The sequence below is a fragment of the Diospyros lotus genome, chromosome 4, assembly GCF_014633365.1.
Source record: "Diospyros lotus cultivar Yz01 chromosome 4, ASM1463336v1, whole genome shotgun sequence".
Lineage (NCBI taxonomy): Eukaryota > Viridiplantae > Streptophyta > Magnoliopsida > Ericales > Ebenaceae > Diospyros > Diospyros lotus.
Genome location: NC_068341.1, coordinates 41,176,181 through 41,197,980, shown reverse-complemented (window position 1 = coordinate 41,197,980; position 21,800 = coordinate 41,176,181). Strand labels below are relative to the sequence as shown.

General features: G+C 34.3%; 1 pseudogene; it reads left to right on the top strand.

Annotated features, from left to right (window-relative positions):
- Window positions 1–2,652: 2,652 nt before the first annotated feature.
- On the top strand, window positions 2,653–21,721 carry LOC127799856 (MLO-like protein 4; annotated as a pseudogene).
- Window positions 21,722–21,800: the final 79 nt, after the last annotated feature.

The following is a 21,800-nucleotide window of genomic DNA, read 5'->3' as shown; positions in this document are numbered from 1 at the left end:
ATTTTCCTTTATTCTTTTTCTTTTTCGATCTTTCTTTCGCTGGTCTGTTCTTTTATTTTATATTTTATTAGTTTATGTTTTGGTCATTTTTAATTATCTAAGTGGATTACACCAATAATTATTTTTACTTTTTAATTATTTTTAAATCTATTTTTGAACATAGATTTAGAAAATAAAATATTATTTTTATTTTATTTTTTTAACAATTCACATTAATCAAAAAACACTATTTTAATCATAAATTTGTTATTGATGTTAACATACAGTTTTGAATAAATTTAGTAATGGGGATATTTTGTTAAAAAAAAAAAAAACCTTATCTCGATGCTTATGATATACATTTAACAACACATATATAAAGATAAAGTACAATTCTCAATAGATTATAAAAAATTTAACAAATAATCTGATATAAATCTTGGAATATTTTACAGTCTTATTTTGATCATTTCATATTTTGATCTGAAAAGTATTCCAACTTAATCTTAATACTCTCTTATCTTTCTTATTTTAACAAACGTTACTTTAAGAAAATCACAATCACCTGAAAAGTTTTAGTAACTTTAATAATCTTTAAATCATAATAAAATAAGATATAATTATTTTCTAATTTACACATACATAATACTATTACTTTTTTGGTTTTTGACCATGCTAATCCCAATAATTAAGATATAATTAGTACACGTTTTCAAATAATATGTGTTTGAAACAACACACATTTTTCAGACGCTAAGATGTTGTAAAACACGATGGATTTATCATTGATAGATAAAAGTGTTATTAAATTAAAGCAAAAATATAATAAATACTTATTATCTAAAAAGAAATGATGTTTATTGCATTTTATTGAACATTATTTTAGTGTCTAAATCTTGTTGATTTGTGATAGTATAGTTTTTTTTAAGTATTTATTACCAATTATTAAAAGTATTTAAATATTAAAAATAATATGTAATAAATATATTGTCTAAAATTATAGTACATGATAGTTAGCGTTCCTTTCTTCTTTTTTTTTTAACCCTTGATAAATGTATGGAATATAGATTTTAATAAGTTCTTAATAAATGTAATTAATTACTAACTTTTATAAAAAGAATAATTGCTATAATGATTGCTAATTAATATAATACAATCCTATTAAACTAATAACTTGTGCTTTAAAATTTAAATAGGTTCCAAAAATGACGAAAATATTTTTCTTAATGATTGTTTTGTAAGAAGGGTTTTTCTTTTTAATTTCAAAATTAAGAAAAAAAAAGAAATATTTAGATGTTTGTTTTGGTTATTGATGGATTGTTTTTTTTTTTTTTTCCTTCTTTTATATTATATATATTGATTTCGTTTTCCTTTTTTTCTTTGTTCATTTTAATTGGTTAAAACTAATCGATAAAACAACCCAATTGATGGTTGGTCGAAGAAGAAAAAATATGATGAAAAAGAAAATTAATAATAAATAACGTTGACAATATAAATTTGATTATTATGCACTATTGAGAAGACAAGCAGATAAATACTACTAATAGTTGACACGGGCTTTAATTTATTGGTGAAATCAATTTGGTGAAATTTATACAAGAGGTGAATTAGTTGGTTTGAACTCTACTAGCATCAACTGTAATATCCCATGTTTGTATGGGGTTGTCACATAATTTCGATAAGTTTAAAATATCGAAAATTAGCTTAATAGTAGTTATAAGCACCGAATTGACTGCAGGGAATGTCTCGAGGTGAAATTGTCTAAGAAAAATTATATGGTCTTGATGAGCGTTCCGATAAAAGATTTATGGTATCGAAAGAAATCGAATCGGGAATAGTTTTCGATACAGCTAAAATACAGCTGCCATTTAGGCTGTAAAACCGAATCATTATAGGAGACTCCTGAAAATTCAACGAAACCCTAGGGGGCTCCGGTTTTACGTAATGATCAACCCTTCAGTGATTTTGAGATGAAACGATAGCCCGGTAAGGATATTGAGGTGAAATTGTTCTTTTTAACTAGGCTTCAAGTTATTAATTTTGTGTTTTCAGTATCGTAATGTCAATTAATTCAGTGTTTGAGAATATTATTATAATTAGAGAATTATTCTAATAAATTTAAGATAAAATTTGGGGTTAATGCGTAATTTTTATTAAATAAAATATATAATATATATAGTATATATAGATATATATGGGTGTGGCTGTGTGTGCGTGGAAGGCATGCTCTGCAAAAAATTTCATGGCTGAGAATGAAGAGATTTTGGCAAGATTTAGGGAGAGACATGGTAGCTAGAATTGAGGAAATGGCAGCCGAATTTGAGGGATTGCAATTAATATGATGTATAATATATATGTATTCGAGGAGAGTAGCGACCAAAGCAGTGGAGGCTATAAATTGGCAATAGCTTTGGTCGATGGAGAGGCATCGAAGCATCAAGAGAAAAAAAGAGAGAGAGGGAGAGAGATCGTGAGAGAGAGGCAGAGGCCGATCAGTGGTCGGTTAAAGAAGGAAGTCGCGAGCAGCTGGGCAATCATGGCAGTCGTGATAGCAAGCTTGGTGAAGCTGGGTAGCGCGTGGGGAAGGTTGGTGGCAGCCAAGGTGGTGACTGACGAGTTTGGTGGAGGTCCTCGAAGTGCTCGGAAGCGACGAAGAAAGCCAGAGGCGCAACCATGGCAGCCGCGAAGCTGTTGTTACAACAGCTAGGTGCGGCCATGGCCGTGGGTAGCGGAAGCAGCGGAGGAGGCCGCAATGGCAGGTGGCGCGAAGGCGACTGGAGGCTCGAATGGCTGCAACGGGGGCGAATGAAGGCGGCATGGGTTGGTTGGTTTCGGCCATGATAGTGCGCAAATGCTGGTTCGCGCATGCAGAAGCAGGGGAAAGAAGGGAAGGAAGAAGAAGAAGAAGAAGAAGAAGAAGAGAAGGAAGAAGAATAAGAAAGAAATAAAAGAAAGAAGAAGAAAAGAGAAGGGGGAGTTGCAGGCGCGGGAGCAGGGGAGCTAGGGAAGAAGATGAAGTGGAGAAAGAAAAGAAAAGAAAAGAAAAGAAAGAAAAAGAAGAAAAATATGAAAAATTCTCGAAAAAATCTTGAAAAATAGGATTTAGATATTTACTAATATTCCAGAGATTTTGGGCGAAAAAACGGTTTGGACACGCGTTTCGAGAATATGGCATGCATACTGAAGAAGCTGTAGATACTAAGTTAAGGTGAGTAAAATTTCTTAAAAAATTCTAGAAATTCAATAATATTATTTTATGAATTGTCGTAGTGAAATATTTGAGAAAATATTTTAAAAATATTTAGTTTGAATTTATTAAGGAAAAATAAGAAGAAATAGAAAGAAAAATAAAGAAAATGCAAGAAATTATGGAAAAATAGATTTTAATACTTATTTAAATAATTGTGGTGATTAGGATGTTTTGAGGGTTAAGTTGAAGTGATTGATGCAAATTTTGAGGATAACATGCAAATCGAGGCAATGCACGAATTTTGAGACAGGTGCGAATATCGAGATAACTCGATAAACTTGAGAAGGTAAGTGGTACTTCCTACTGAATTTAGTTTTATGAAAAATTATTGGTTTGTAAGTGATTTATGTTCCTCGAAAATGTTTTCATCATGTTAACATACTCGAATATGTATCCATCACGTAGACTGCATACATGGCATGCTATGAAATGCATATATACACGTTGATATCATTGATCACGAGCATTATGGCCGTAGGTAATATGAACTGGCACCGCTGCTTTACAATGGTGCACCCATACACCCCGATTTCCAAAGAGGTGGCTGCAAAAATGGTAAGTAGCATGAGAGGTGCAGTTGACACCTACGATGAGCAAGACATTGCATTCATGTACGAAATATGTTTTTTGTACCCTGATTTAGATGATTTATCATCTAACTTGAGTTTTACTCCTAAAATATTCAAACGTTCTAGATAGAGATTGTAGCAGAAATGAGGATAAAAGAGACATGAAATGGCACTTAGCAGAATGCATGAGGAGTGAAATGTATATAATGTAACCCATGTATTTAAGTTCTACTATTTTGAATTCTGAATGTTTTGAGGAATGTTGATGTATATCCTTATGGTTAATGAGGATGTAAGAATTGATTTATGATCAATGTTAAAATATCAAGTTTCGATCATTGTTTCTGCATTTGATGTGTATAATGATTCTCTTTCGAGAAAAATATTTGGAGGTTCTAGGACAGATTTGAGGTATGATGTGAGTTAGAATTAAGTTTGAAAAGAAAAAAAATTATTATCCCAATTTATAAGGCATCCAGGAAAGCGGGGCATTACATCGACAAATTTAGAACCCTACTGGTGACGAAGGTTTGAGAACATTTTAACTAATACCTATTATGTTTTCAAAAGTAAGGCGTCGACAAGGCCGACTCAAGGGGTAGGCTGGTGAGGCATGTGTCTAGGGCCCCCAATCTCTTGAGTCTAATAAATAATTATTTTAATTTTATTATTAAATAAAATTAATAATTTTTTATTTTTTATTTTTTATTAAGGGGTTGGGGGCATGGCCCCAACCATTTGAGTCGATCCTGTGCATCGATGCCTAAAAGACGAGAAAAAAATATGGGAAACAAAAAAGAAAATATAGTGGTGACGTGGGATTTAGGGTGAAACCTGTTGCATTTCTCGCAATAACGTTTTGATGCCCAATAAATGAAAGACAAAGAAAGAGGAGGAACGATGGGGTAACATGGGATTTAAAAATGCTACATTATCTTTCGCATCATTTAGATAACAGTGGGATTTAACTGTATCAAATGTAGCCTATAATTGAAATTGAACTAAAAATTGAATACCCCAATTAATAAAATTAAAAAATAATTTTAGATTTGAAAACAATATACAAAAATTGACGGTGAGATTTATAGTGTTATATAATTTTAAAAAATATATTGTAATGGACAAGTCATTCTAATTGTTTATTGTACAAAAAAAATAAGCAATAGTATTATTCATATAAATAAATTGATGAAAATATATTCTTGTGAATTTTGATTAATAAGACAAAATTTTATAAGTTGCTACATATATATTTTTGTGAATTTCTCATATGATTATTGAGATTTGTTTAAATTACACTCATCAATTTATATCTATAAAATTAACTTTATTTGGGATCTCATATGGCTGTGTAAATTTTTAAAGACTTTTATATCTCATGTATATAGTGGAATTAAACACAAAATCATACGAACTTTGGGTATTTAATCAATATGCAATATTTATTGAATGTAAAAGTGAACAATTCAGTAAAATACCTCTTTAAAGATTTAAATAATTTGTAGAAGAATCTTCACAAGCTGATTTCTTTCCTTCTCAAGCGTGAAAGGTTTAGTTGGTCCATATCAAGCAAGCTTTCAACACTCCTTATTGCTTCATTTTGTGCTAACTTGGAACCACAATGAATATGTTGGCTTGTTGCTGTCATTGGTTTCAAACTTAGCTCAACTCCATGGGTTAAATTGAGAGAAAGAGGACAAGAAGAACAAGAAATAAGAAGCTACCGAGACGAAGCAAGGAATTCTGCAAAAAATTCAACAATTTCCAACTATTTTCTCAATATTCTGATATCACTTTTATTTGTCTATTGGAAGGCTAATAAGTGCTTATTCACCCCAAGACCATGCAACTTCATAAATTGACAAGTAACATAGGAATTAGTAGATAATTCATTAAATCTCGAAGCTTGCACGCTGTATTTGTCGAACATAAGCTATCGATAGTATTAATCGAGCAGTTGACCTTCAATGAATATGATTGTTTATTGGGTAGCATTTGTGCCACATGTTTTTCTATACATCTAGACCATAAAATGATAGTGGGTAAGGGCAAAAGTTTGATTTAATCTAAATAACTTAATCGAATAGATTGAAATGACTAGCTCAATTTGGTTTTAGCTGATAATCAATTCGATTATATTATCAAATTTGGCAATTTTAGTTGTTTTTTGTTCAATTCGAATTTTGAAATACAAATATTGAAAATAACCAAAATGATCAAAATTTTTATTTATTTTTAATTTTTTGGGTTTTTTCTATTTGTTCGATTGTTTTTAGTTTTTAGGGTTTTTTAGGTTTATTTAATTTGGGTTTTTTTTTGTTGTTTCATTTTTTTTGACATTTTCAAGTTTTTTTTTGGGGGGGTTTTTTCAACCTATTCAATTTTTTCATGTTGTTCAGTTTTTTCAATATATAATTTGTTTGATTTTTTGGTTTGTTCAGTCAATTTAATTCGATTTTTTATACAATTTCGAACCATTCAATTTTAAAAATTTCAAATCGATCGAATGTTCACCCTTAAGTTACACTGAAACAAAAAAGGAAAACAAATATGATACGAAACGAAAAATGGAGAAATGTTATTTCTAAAAAAAGTAAGTAACAAAACTGCAGGGGGAAACGCAAAATAAAAATATATAAGATTTTTTTATAAATATAATTTTTAATATAAAAATAATTATTCAATCTAAAAATAAACATAAATTTCACAATATATTCAAATAAATATTATAAACAAATTATATAAAAAATTAAAAATTTTGAGCTACAAATAGAAAAAAATCATCTATATTTGTTGATGGAAATGAGTTTTCAAATTAAAAATGCATATTTGATATTTTTTTTATATTATAAAATGATCACGAAAACTTTTTAAAATTACAAAAATAACCTAAAAAAGTTCCTTGGCATTTTAGAAACAGAAACATTTTGGAAATGTCAAAATTATGCATTTGATAAGTTTTCATGCATCATAACCTCTATTTGTGGGAGTAATATTTGATAAATTTAAAAATAAAAATAAAATTTATTTATAGATATAAAAATATGGTAAAAACATAAATAATGGCTAATTCATGTATAATGAAAAACACAAATACTTTTTTTTTTCATTAATACATTGAAATTTAGAATATTTATATCAGATTTAAGTACATTAAAGTTTAAAAACTAAACTTACCCTAACCGGTGGAAGGTAGCTGGTTCAAATGGGACACCATGCTGAGTGATTTGATAACAGCAAAGGAGCTGCTGGGTTTTGCATTCCCAAGCCCATGGCATCAATCAATCAATGTATTCTCAATAAATGCGTATTCTTCTTTTCTATGCTACAAAAGTTGATGATCCCTACCCTACCATCATCGACTCCAAAAGTTCAATCGGAAATGGGGGAATTTGAGGAGGGCGGTCGCTGGCTGAAACCCTCACATGGGATTTTACGACGGTTGTCTCGGTCATGATTGCTCTTGAATTCTTCTTCCATGCCTCGCTCAAACAGTTTGGAAAGGTTAGGGGAAAAACCTTTCATCTTCTCTCACTTCCTTTCCGTGCTGTCGATGCTTGCATCCCAACAGAAATGAAATCTTCTGCTTGGTTGTAATTTGAACTCCTCTTTAGATTTATGTTTTCCTTTTGTTTATCTTTGTTCATATCATGAGAGGGTGAGATTTGGTAGCTAATATCATAGAGTTGCTCCTGCCTGGAAGTCAAGGGTTGGAGTTGTAGAAATGTGCTATATTTAGTAAAAAGGGATAAGGTTGTGTACATAACTGACCGTCTCTCGCTGTCCTAAAAGAGCTCAGAATACAATTTTTTTGGAAACTTGTACAAAAATGGACAAGAATACGTTGTTTGTCGTGTTATTTGGAAATATGGTTTATTCCCCCCCCCCCCCCAAAAAAAAAAAAGGAAATTGTCACAATTTTATTTCACTTCCAAGTAAAAAGAATGTGACAGAGCCATGAAATTCTTTATCAAATTTCTCTATAATTTGTTTTTTTTTTTGTGTATAGCATTACTTTTAATCTCTCTTTGCATTCCTTTGTGTAATAGTTATAGCATCCCAAAAATTTGGAGACAAGTAAAAATAATTAATTTGGGTGTTTGAGGATATTTTAGAATATTTAAAAATTTTTGAGAAAATATTTATTTATAATATTTTGAAGAAATAAGAAATTAAGATAATTAATTAAATTAATTGGATGTATTTATGAAAATAATAAAATAACATAATAGCAATAATAACAATAATAATAGAAATAATAATAATAATAATAAAGTAAATTAAATTAAATTAAATTAATTACTTAATGTATATATATATATATATATATTTATATGTATGCATGCATGGCGTGGCCTTGTCTTGGCCATATCTTTTTATGGCTTTAATGCCATTGAATTGTGTGCAAATGGGATAAGCTTGGGCAGCAAGTTGGGAGGAGTAGTGCAAGCTGGGAGGAGTAGTGCGCTGGGAAGAAGAAAAGAAGAAGAGAGGAAGAAGAAGAAGAAGAAGAAGAAGAAAGGAAAGAAGAAAGGGAGGAGAAGAAGGAAAGAAGGGAGAAGAAGGAGCGCGTAGGGAGCAGCAGGCGCGGAAGGGAGGAGAAGAAAGGAAGGAGGAGAAGAAAAGGAAAGAAAGGAGAAGAAGAAAAGGAAAGAAAGAAAGAAAGAAAAAGAAAAGAGAGGAAAGAAAAGAAAATAAGGAAAAATAAAAGGATTTTAGAATTTTTTGGCATAGAAAGTGATCAGGTACGTGGGTAAAAATTAGTAGAAGCGTGATATGTGTAAATTATAAATTTTGCGCGATTAAAAATAATTAATTTAAGTCCCGGTTGTGTTATTTGCTAGGAAATGATTTAATTCGCATTGGGAGCACAAGAAAGGCTGAAAGCAGCTCCGAACCCTCTCCTCGCATTATTTATTTCCCGTAAAAGTTTTCGAGGTTTCTTATACTCTAAACTCTCCCTCATCTTGACTCGGTTCCACGCATCAATAACAATAATCCGCGTGGTAACCATTTAATGACTTTTATTTTATTAATGGGTTTATTGTTAATGGAATGAGCTAAGCAATGGCGTCATGGTGTCTTTCATTTCAATCGTCACGGAGCTTCGTATCGCTCCGCTTTTCTTGGGAATGATGCCATACCCGTTGGGCTAGGTTCTTAGAAAAGTTGTTTATGGTTTAATGGGGTTTTATTAATAATTTATTATGTATGTTGAGATGGCTTTATGTGAATGAAAAGTAACGAGAATGGTATCACGATGTTATGAGGTTATGTATATGAAGAGTTATGAGTATGGAGAAATGTTATGCAAGGTTAAGCTGGGAAGATGTAAAGTTAATAGTGTCAGTAAGTGTGTCTAAGGGTATGGGTACAAAGCCACTGACTGTTGACCGTGGGTAGTGGCAATTGATGGCTGGATGTATGGGCGCCAGTCATCGGTTGTTACGATAAGCGCTAGACGGCCAGAAGAGCCGGTACTCCAGATTCTCGCCTTGGTTTTTGCATTTCATGATGTGTGTGCTACAAAGGGCTAGGTTGCATTCACGTGGAGACATGCTTTGTGTGTGGTGGGATGTATGAGCATTTGCATGACCCGGTTGGTCTAAGAGCCAATTTGGGTATCCTAGGTGAGCATATGCATTTAGAGCATGCTACATGTGTGTATTCTTATGTGAGGCGTAGCAGGGCCTGATGCTTGGTTTATGAGGGCCTTGACATCACGTTTATGCTACAACGGCCATTGCACTTCTTACGTGTTGCATTGCATGATTTTATTATTATTGTTTCTCTGGACGGGAGTACCGACTTATGTCAGGATGTAACGAGTATCAGGAAAAGACCGGGGGTTAGAGTCCCACGGCAATAACAAGACCGGGGGTTAGAGTCCCACGACAACAGAAGGATAAGACGACAATGACAAGGAAACTAAGGTGGAAGGGAAACGAAATGGTAGCCTATGTTAGGCTACAACAGGTTTGTATGCGGGACCTGGGTGCCAATGTGTGACTTATGTGGGCCCCTGGTTCCTTATGTGCAGTTAACTTTATGATATGCATGTAGAAGTAAGGTACGTATGGGTCATGACATGGCGTGATTGCATTGGCATGAATTGCATGGGGTGTCATGGGAAGAGTCCTATCCTAAGTCCTCTGCCTTTCTTTCATGAGCTTGCTGAGTCTCGCGACTCATGTTTTTTTACATCATTCCAGGTACGTTCCGCGGGATTTGATTCCAGGCCGTCAAGTCATGGTAGCAAGTGCAGAGCTCTCCCAAAACTAGATCCTGGGTGTCATCGTGTCTTTGATAAGGTTAATGTTTATGTTTTCGGAGTTTGTCGTATGTTATGTAAGCCCAGGTGGGCCAAAGTGATGAATGGTTTGTAAGGATCATGATGAGATGTTATAATAAAGAAAAATTACGATTTCTAAAAGGATTATGTGTGTGTTGCAGGTGCGTCATTGTTCGATATCATTTTAATAATGACCCTCTCACGGATTCTCTTTGTGCACGAGGAGGCTCTGGGAGGCGGGCCGTTACAATAGTGGTTGGGTAGGACTAAGAGTATGGCTCTTCTTGCTGCTTTAGAGAAGATCAAGGAAAGTCAGGCATTTGGGTTCTGAGATGAGTTTATTTAATTTTTTCCTATTTTTGTTTCCTTATTCCTTTTTTGTTTGATTTTTTAGTTGATCCTCTTTGGACAGAGCTTATGCCTTTTGGACTGTTATCATTGCTGATGGGTCATTGGATCATTTTGTGGCCAAGATATGTGTTAAATCATCAACCTTGAGGGGCCAATTCTTCCTTTGTTTACAAACTGACATGAGGAAGCCTGTTTATCTAAGTCAAATATTATAAGGAATCATTTGCTTCATGCGAAAGTCTTGAGCAGCTTCACCGATTCTTGTTTTTTCTCGGTGTTACCCATGTATCTTATAGCTTTGTTGTTGTTGCCCTTGCCATGATCAAAGTAAGTAATTCTGCTTCACAATATATTGTCGTTTTACATCTAGAATCAAACTTCTTAAGAGAGAATTAAGAATTTTCTCATTGTTCATTCAGATCTATAGCTGGAAAACATGGGAAAATCAAGCAAAGTCAATGGCCTTGCAGGAATTACAAGTTGCAAAAGGTTTTGTTGAGGGTAATGTCAAGATTTTTTCTTCTTAAGTATTATTTACAGTTCTAACAGTTTGTTTAGATGGATTCTCTAGTTAGGAACCTTCTGTGGTGCTATGCTAATGTTCTAATCAAGGCTCCCCACAAGCTGCCTCCGACACTATACGAATGAGGCAATTATCTACTTTCATTTTTCACCAGACTTCCCATCCTTGGTGCCAACATAAAGTTCTTGTTTTGTTGGTAATGCACCTTTTAGAATCTCGTATCTCTGATGATGCTAAAATGCTACTTTGATATTTTGTAATTTATGTGTTTCACTTGGAACTGGATTTTTTGTACTTAAATATCTTGAAAAATAGAAAGAAGTGCAGCTCAAATCCTTCACATCCCTCGAGTTGCTTTTGCTCAGTACAAATTATGAAGCACAAAAGAAGTTGTAGTTGTAGAATATTGTCATATTATTGACAAAGGAAAAATAAGCATAGTTTACTGCCACATCAATGGTCACAAATGGTTCAGATGATCAGACAGAGAAGATAAATGTTTGAAGTAAACAAAACACTAGACTATTATAACCAAGAAAACTGCATAAAATCATCATAGCTTTTAAAGATCTGTTTTGCAGTCCCATTTGAATTTCAGTGGCTAGATTCAAATTTAGCCTGTTGAATTGAACCCCGGAAGGAGGTAGGTATTTGTTTCAGATTTGCTGTTACGTAACCATTATCCAGTTTTCTGGGATTTACAGAATTTCAATATGGAGGTTCTATGATCATCAAGTTTAGCCTAGGGGATATCTTTTCAAAAGTCTTCAACTTTGCTACGTAAAAAATAGAATAAAAGGCCTAATTACCAACCTGAATTTTTGTTTTTCCAGATTGGTCAACAAAATAGTGGGGTTTAAGGTTTGTGATTATTGTTGTATTGGTCAGCAAAATATGCTACCCTACTTCATATTACAATCAACATGTACTTTCAGATTTTGAATCTATATGGTTCCATCAAGGTCAACTAATTTTTACATTGAGAGGCTATTTGTTGAGTGAATGGTATTCCATGTTGGCCATTTTGTCCTTTCATCTCTTCAATAGTTGGGCTCTATTATTTATGTGGTAGAAGTAATTTGGACTTTTGGGAATGAACTGAGAAGGAAGAAGATAAAGAGAGGAAATAATAGTTTAGTTGAGTGATAATTCCACACCTGAATTATTGCAGAATTTAAACAAGAGTTACCAACTGCTAACAGAAAAAATAGGACTGAAAAATAGGAACCAATTTGACAGTTTCTACGACTAAAGGAAACAACCAACGACCTAGCTTATTTCTTTGACTTTGACTAAGTAAATACTGAAGTGGCAGAATCGTGGTGGACTTGGACTTGGACTATCACTTTGACACATTACTGCATGCATGTCCCTCTGCTAAAGGCTTGTTCCATCAGCAGAGTTCACTAGATCACTCTCATTCTTTTATATTTGAAAACAATAAAATTTTATTGAATGAGATGATAGTCCATGACTATAGGTGTCAAAAGGGCTGGCCCGGCCCGGCCCGGTCCGGCCCGAGTCGGCCCACGGGCTTTTTAAACGGGCCGGGCCGGCCCTTTTACTAAAAGGGCCGGGCCGGGCCCGGGCCCTTTTATAATTGATAGGGCCCGGCCCGGCCCACGGCCCCCCTACAAAAGGGCTGGGCCGGGCCAGCCCGTGGGCTAGAGGGCCGGGCCCGGCCCTTTTTTTTTTAAATAATTTTTTTAAAAATAATACATATAATAAATTCATATATAAATATCAAAATAATACATATATAAAAATTAATTTGTTTTTTTAAAATATTTTCTATCTTAATTCTTAAGTTTTAAATATTATTTCATTATTTTATATTTCAAAATTCTATATGCCTTATAATTTTTGTTGTGAATTGATATGAAAAATAATGTACATATAAAAAGGAGAATGTTTATTTATAATTTAAATATATAAAAAATTTAACTTAAAAATTTTAAATAAATTAATTGATGGTTATTATTTATATATATTGCGAAATTAAATTTTTTAGCATCCAATATCAATAATTACCTAAGAATAACAAAATTAAAAAAAAAAATGAGTAAGGGCCTTACTGGCCCATAAGGGCCCAACGGGCCCTGGGCCGGGCCGGGCCGTGGGCCCAATTTCTTTGGCCCAGCCCGGCCCCCCAATGGGGGCCGGGCTCGGCCCGGCCGGTATGAACAATAACGGGCCGGGCCAAAGCCCGGCCCGCGGGCCGCCCGGCCCTTTTGACACCTCTATCCATGACATGGAGTATAGACCTTGCACTAGTACTCCAAGATTTTTGGTACAATGTGCTTTTGTAATGCTTGGACCTTTTTTTTTTCATGTTTGATACTTCAAATTTTATATCATCCATCTTGAGCTAACATTGAAATTGTTTCACTAGAGTTTAGTTTCATGCTAGTTTACTCTTCACATTCTTAAATTATTGAAAAAATTGTCATAGACACAATTGGTAGGTCCAAAGATTTTTCTAGCTAACTATTTTTGGTGTTGCATGGTTTCTCACTGAATGCACTATATGTGGTTTTCCTTTTTGGTGATAATGTTGCTTTAGTGGTTTGGCCATTTCCTGATTGATTTTTGATCTTATAGGTGAATATTTCTTTTTGTCTATTTGTTCTTTTTAGTACTTTTTTGTCTTTGGTCTTATTTTTGCAGACTCATCAACTACCATTCACATATGATTTTCATAAGTATATGCTTCGAAGCATGGAGGAAAAGTTTCATGATATTGTTGGCATCAGGTATGCTGTTTACTTAGTTTTAGAGACTGGGGTTGTGTTTTGTATTATTATCTTAATGCATCTGAATATCTTGTTTATGTGATGACACCATGTATTGCAAGCTTAACATGTATTGAACATCTCCAATCAAAACAAAGTGACATGCTTGTAGTTGTTAGATAAAGTGCAAGCATCCTCCTAAGATTTGTGGAGCAAGTTCAATCAATCTTGAAACATAATTTATATCACTTACTCGGGAATAATGTGTCCATTAGCTTTCGGGCATCCAAAGTGAATAGTTATGTCCTCAACTTTTGAGGTTCCTCGTAATTTATAGTATCATGTGGAATTATGCTATGTTGTGGAAAGAAAAGAAAAAGAGAGGAAAACACATTTACTTGGAGAATGGGAGATTACGAAGGATGTTACTTATAGGAGGATCAAGGCAAGTGGTTGAATTGAAGTGTCCAACATCTTAATTCTTATGTGATTGTAAAATCCCTTAAAGATAAAAGGGAATCTTTATTAGATGACTATACCAACATATTTGTTATATAGCTCAAAATGTTGGGCAATAAAGTATCAACATGTGCAAAATATGAATTCAATTATGATGATAATGTTATGGTGGATGCACCAATTATACAAGAATGACAAAATAAATGAGATTATCTGTAATATGGTAGGAGTGGCACCAGTTGAAAACGTGATTAAATGAATTGGACATGCGAGTAGAAGACCAATAGACACACTTCTGAGGTGAGTCGAGGAGAGATAGAGAGAGAGCAAAGAAAACTTGGAAAAAAACCTTACATAACGTTGAGAGTAAAAATGATAATATAAACGATAAATTTAGTTGCATGCTTCTCGAGGACTTCTCATAGCCTCAAAACTGCTTGTCACTGGTTTTTGCATCCTTCGTGCTAGTGCAAAGTCCAAAAGTCCAGGTTGCCTTGCGTTTTCTTTTTAGGGGCAAAGTTACCTCACTGGCTTCTTGCTAGCTGAATCTCTTATTTGAGTTTCTAAAGCTAAGGGCAGAAATGCTCCTGAAATTGTAATTTTCACTATTAGCTTCTGCTGATTTGAGTTTTCCAAAATAAACTCTATGCATTGTTGCCATTTTCTTGTAGATTTTTCTAATCCTTCCTTCCCATTCTCCTTGATGAAACTGTCTTTAATTTTTTTTTTTCTCAAAATCACATAAGTCTTCCTTTCTTGATATAACCTACAACCTAGTTTTTCTTCATTATATGTGTAGAAGCATTTAATGCCACCATTAATTTCTCTGGCATTTTTTCCTTTTACTGGTATCTCATTTGCACATATGATGCTTTACTTGCAGAAAGTTATCTGCATGAAATTTCTTTTTCTATTTGAAGGATTTATTAAATACATAACTGAAAGAATCGAAGATGTGATATTAGACAAAATAACTCCCTTTTATATGATTAGTGGTGGTTTATTTATTTATTTATTTATTTTTTTGTCATGACCTTGGGTATATTACTTCCATAAGTTTAAAAGCTAACTTTAGCAAACATTGATGAGTGAGGTCCTGTGGTGTTTCAAGTGGAGTTGGAATCAATCAATGTGCATTATCATGAGCCAGAATTTTGGTGATCTGTGATTTGTGCTCTGATGAGGATGTAGAGGGAAGTTTGTCACAACCCAATCTCACAATAATAGTACTTTTAGTTAGATTTCATGTCTTACAGTTCTTTTATTTTTCTTTTGTTTCTTGGGAGTTTCCAAAAATTATTTAGCTATAAAGTGATTTTCCTAGTGACACATTCCTGTTCTTTGTTTTTGGTTGTCTGACTTATATGCAAATTCACTGTTTGAAATTAATTTATAAATATGAATGTTGCTTTACAGAGAATATGATAATCTGTGTGATTCTTTTGCAATGTGCCCCTCTAGATTTTTGCCATTTTATGCATTTTCCTAGCATTTCATGGTAATTTCCCATGCATCTTAGTTTTCTTTGTGTGGGACTGAAGGGCATGTTCATGTTCTTAGGCAAGCATATAGATTAGGTTGAGCTACAATAATATTTGAACTCAGCCAATGGATTGCAGATCCCAGTGCCCTTGCTCTTTCATGGCAATGGGATTCTATGGCCACCTTGACACAGTGCCATCAAAATCATTTTTTATTTTTTTTAATGATATGTTTGGAACTTGGATTTTTGAAGCTAAAATAAAAAACGGAATGGAACAACATATATGAAAAGAAAAATAAAGAATTGATCTAGATTTTTTTGATTGACTTCGAAAATAAGATATTTATTAGAAAATTCATTTTCTGGCCTGGTTCATATAGATGTATGATATTTTTTTATCTCCTTCAATTTCCTTTCCTCTGAAACATCCTAATCCCAAATATAGCATTAGGATGAAATGAATTTCATCGTTAAAACTTTGCCTTTTTGATGCCATACTAGAGGTAGAAATTCATCATTAAAACGTGATCTTTCAATGAAATAAGAGTCCTTACCATTAATTAGTGGAAACTTCTCCTTAGAGATGGGCTCTCAAGGAAGTTTGTGCCCCAAATTTACACTCTTGTAGTCAATGGTGAATGTTGTTTCCCCTATTTTGTTATTGATGGGTTTATTATTTTTAAGAACAATAATAACATACCGTACCTGAGATTTTGGGATCCTGAGTCGAAATGTAAAAAATGGAAAATGGGCCCCCAAATCACAGTGAACATTCAAAATTTATTTTTCATAATAAAATATAAAAAAATATTCATATCATATCAGAATAAAATCGAAAAGTCTCTAACTCATCAATTAAAAACTACTCTCCTTATAGTTTTGGAGGCAAAAATATCAATCAAATTTAATTTTTAAACTTAAGCAATAATAACATTAAACTTAAATTTCAAATTATTATCCAATAAATCAATACAAATTCACAAATGAATTAGTGATTAATATGGGGGCAAAATGGTCATTTTGACACATGGACAAAATAGTAAATTTATTTTCAAATTTATGGCCCCCTAAATTGGCATAATTATGGGCTATGAGACAATAGGCTCTTTGCTTTGTCTATAGGTCTGGACCTGCATACAACACCTGAACAAAGCATTCCAGTCCCATGCAATGAACTAAGGTGCCATTAGCATCAGTTGTTCTGAGCTTCATACTCTTTAATTGATACTAAAGCTGATTTCCTGCCCATGATTGCAATGCCATGTTCAGGAACTAATCGTTACCTTTGGCTTTCATTTCTTCCAGCCATGCATTGTGAGTCCTCACTTTTCCAATTCTTTGCATCTATTGTCTTGTTCTCCCAGTTCACAATGCCTTTCTTTTCACTTGCTTTTCGTTCTCATCTTTTCTTGAAAATTTTGTATATGGGAAAGTTGATCCTGGAAATTGGTACCAAGCTGCATCACATAGTCGTAAAGCTGGCCATTGAAATCATGGATCGATGCCCAGTTTCTGAAGCTCAACGCTTCAACTTGAGGGATGACCTCTTCTAGTTTAGGATGCCCAGTGTCTGAAGCTCAACAATTCTACAGTTTGTGTCTTTCCAGGTGAAATCAGCAGAGTCATATTTATGGGACCACTTGTGAAAATTTCTATTTTGAAATGCCTGCTTGGTCAAAATGCAGAAAATAAGAATCTTTCATCTGACTTGCTGACTTCAGTATTTGACATTTGATTTGCAGAACACATTTGAGATGGCAATGTTTGTTTGGTCACTGGTAAGCACTTGTTATTATTTTATGGAAGGCTATTGATGTATCAATGGAACTTTAATATATAAAAAACAGAACTAGGATTATATATGAGTACTCTTCACTATACTCATGAGTTTGAGTTATGGAAATAGCCTATTTGTAAAGCAATGGGTAAGGTTGCATATAAGAACTACCCTTCCCTTAATTCATGCAAAGTAGAAAGCCTCGCGTGTAATACCTCATGTTCGTATAAAATTGTCACGTAATTTCGATGAGTTTAGGATACCGAAAAAAGTAATTTTATAGCAATTTCAAGTACCAAATCAACTGCAGGGAATGTCTCGAAGTGAAATTATCTAAAGAAAATTATACGACATTGATGAGCATTCCAAGATATAATTTATGGTGTCGAGAGAAATCAAATCGGGAATAATTTTCAATACAGCTAAAATACAGCTGCCATTTAGGCTAAAAAATCGAATCGTTGTAGCAGGTTCCTAAAAAATCAACGGACCCCTAGGGAGGCTTTGGTTTTGCGTAGTGAACAACCCTTCAGTAGTTTTAGAATGAAACGACAGCCCGGTGAGGACACTGGGGTGAAATCGTCCTTTTTAACTAAGCTTCGAAATTATTAATTTTGTGTTTTCAGTATTAAAATGCAATTTAATCCAGTGTTTGAGGGTATAATTGAAATTACAAAGTTGCCCAAGTGATATTATGATAAAGTTGAGGTTTAATATGTAATTTTTATATTATGATAATATAATATATAATTATATATATATATAGATACAGAGCATATGCATGTGTGCGTGGCTAGCTTATGAGAAGCTTTAATGGCCGCGATTTTGAGCTGCAATTGGAAGATAATGGTAGCAGGATTTGAGGAAGAAAGTTGCAGTGGGATTTAAGGAAGATTGGCAACAAGATTTAAGAGATTATGCAATTAATGATGTATAATATATATATATATATACACGATCGCGAGCGCCTATAAATAGGCAGTGAGCTTGATCGAAGAAAGGCAGCAAAGTGAATGAGGGTCGAGAGCAATGCGAAAGGGAGATCGAGAGAGCTGAAGCCAAATGGTGGCTGAAGGAAGCAACAGCAAGCGGCCATTGCCGCGAACAGCAAGCTGTGGCCATGGCAGCTCGGTTGAAGGCAAGCAGGGGGGCACGACGGCATCCAGCAAGGTCGGCGGGGTCATTGGAGGCTAGGGAAGCGGCCGGTGGCGGCAAGCGGAATCCTGAGAAGCGGCCGAAAGCAGCAAGCCGCAGCCAACGACGGCCACAGGCAGCTCCAGCGGCGGTGCGGCGATTGGGGGAGGAGGAAGCGGCCGACGAAGGAGGCGGCGGCGCACGGGCGGCGGTCGCACAAAAAAGATGCAGTTCACGTGCGTAAGGCTGAAACAAAGGAAGAAGAGAAGGAAGGAGAAGAAGAAGAAGAAGAAGAAGAAGAAAATGAAGAAGAAGAAGAGGAAGAAAGAAAGAAAAGAAAAAAAGAAAGAAGATGAAGCAAGGGAGTTGCAGGTTGCACAGGAGGGAGCGGGAGGAGGAAGAAGAAGAGATGGAGAAGAAAGAAAAAGAAAAAGAAAAGAAAAGAAGAAAGAAAAAATAGGAAAATGATGGGGAAAAATCCTAAAAAATTTTGAAAAATAGGAAATTATGTTTCGGTGATATCCCGGAGATTTTGGTGAGAAAAACGGCCTGGGCATGTGTTTCAAGGATAGGGCACGCATACCGAGGAAATTCGAGATGCTAAGTTAAGGTGAGTAAAATTTCTTAGAAAATTTCAGAAATTCAAAAATATTATTTTATGAATTTTCGTAGTGATATATTTAAGAAAATATTTCAGAAATATTTAGTTTAGATTTATTGAGGAAAAATTAAGAAGAAATAGAAAAAAAATTAAAGAAAATGCCAGAAATTATGGAAAAATAGGTTTTATGTTTATTTAAATAACTATGGTGATTATGATACTTTGAGGCTGAAGTTGAAGAGACTCGTGCAAATTTTGAGGTGGGCACGCAAATTAAGGCAAGGCACGAATTTCGAGGTAGCCCGATAAGTTTAAGAAGGTAAGTGGTATTTCCTCGAAAATGTTTTCATCATATTGACATACTCTTATATGTATCCATCACATAGACTGCATACATCACATGACTATGAAATGCATAAATACACGTTGATATCATTGATCACTCGTATTGAGACCGTAGGGAGTACGAACTGGCACCGCTGCTTTACCAAGGATGCACCCATACACCCCGGCTTCGAAAGAAGTGGCCGTAAAAATGGTAGGTAGCATAAGGGGTGCAGTTGACACCTACGATGAAAGACATTGCATACACACATGACATAGCATTATGTACCCTTACTTAGATGATTTATCATCTAAATTGGGTTTTTGCCCCTGGAATATTCAAATGTTTTAGGTGGAGATTGTAGCAGATTCGAGGATAAATATGGCATGAAATGGCATTTAGCAGGATGCATGAATAATGAAATGTAGGTTATGTAGCCCATGTATTTTAGATTCTGCTACTTTATATTATGGACGTTTTGAGAAATGTCGAAAATGTAAGAATTTATTTATGATTAATGTTAAGATATCATGTTTCGATTATTGCTTCCGCATTTGATGTGTATAGCGATTCTCTTTCGAGAAAAAATGATTGGAAGTTCTGGGACCGATTTGAGATATGATGTGATTTAGCTTTAATATTTAAAAGAAAAAATTTATTGTCCCAAAATTGTCCTAAGTTATAACGCGCCTGAAAAAGCGGGGTGTTACATCGCATGCTAGAGACGCCCTTTCTTTTTAATTATTTTCCTTTGTGGAAAAGTTTATGCTCTAGTTGTTCCCTGTTATAAGTAAAATACCTTTCATAATTCCCCCAACGTTTGTTAAGCACCAGATAAGTCCTTAGAAATGATAACTGAACCACCAACATTAACCAATAGCACCAAAGAGTAGGCTCCTGGAAGCTACAAAAGAGTATGCATTTCTGCATATTCTTGTGGCCAATAGCTTCCAGTAATAATCTCGGCTGCCTATTGCTAAAGGCAGCATCCGAACAGGCTAAGCTAGTAGGGAAACATGGATATAATAGATGAAGGTATCATTGTTTACCAAGAAGCACTGTGTATTTTGGTAACCAATACATAGCAGTAACTTCAGTTTTCTTCCAGTGGGAAACTCGGGGATTGCCATGTTTCATGGAGAAACGTAGCTTCATTGTGATCCGGTTGACATTTGGGTACGTGATTATGAGATGTACTGAATCCTTTCGAGTGAGAAATATCACTGTCCACTCGTAACAATACATTAACGGGTTGTCATCTACTAATTTCTGCAGGCTTGCTACGCAGTTTTGGTGTAGCTTCATTACATTCCCGCTCTATGTTATTGTCACACAAATGGCTTAAAACAACTTACCTTCTCCTCCTCCTGCTCATGCTGCTGTAATTCTCCTTCTCTCACTAGCTATTTTGATGCAGATGGCCTCTAAGTTCAAAAAATCCATTGTTTCCAGAAATGTAAGAACAGGGCTCCATAGATGGAAGAGAAGGACCAAGGCCAGGCACGGGGTTCCCTCTTTAACCTTCCCTCAGGCATCAACATCTACCGGATCATTGGATTCTGCAGCCGTTGTGATAGAAACAATCGGCAGTGATAGCGTTCCCTCTAGTAGCACCAAAGGAGGTTCCTTAAGATGCAAAAATGACACATTGGGCTCTGTTCAAAATGCCTCTGCATTGCCGCAGGATGAGACCCGTGAGATTTACCAAGCAACGAGCAGGTCCAAGCTCCACTTTACGTACATCCTCCCAACAACAGCCATCGCAATGAATGAAATACTTGGCAGCTAACTTAAGTATCGGACTGGAGCGCGCTTTCTCCTTACGAGTATGGCGTGGAGTTTGTAGTTTATTTTTGTCTAAAAAACTTTAAATATATATTTTTAAAAAATAAATATACACTGAAAATACATAATAGAAAATATAATTTTTAATCATACATATATTATATTTCCTAAACTGCAATTACCAAAAACACATACTAAAAATATAAATTATATGATGGGGACTATTGCAGTTATGGATAATTACAAAAATATTTCTTCTTGAAGTTTTTTAGAGCCAACACATGATTCAGGATATTTATATTAAAGTCACATCATGGGCTGCCATGCATGGCTTTTTATTTTTTTTTATAGCCCATTTTTTAAAGCATAAACATATCATTTTAAATTTAATTGTTAGATAGATGTATATTTTTAATAATATAATACACAAACACAAGTAGTTCCAACTTCCAACCTCCAACTGTCCAATAATATTCAACAACTTCCCATATGATCAGTTAGGTGTGAAATAAATCAAATACAAAAATTAAATCAATTTAA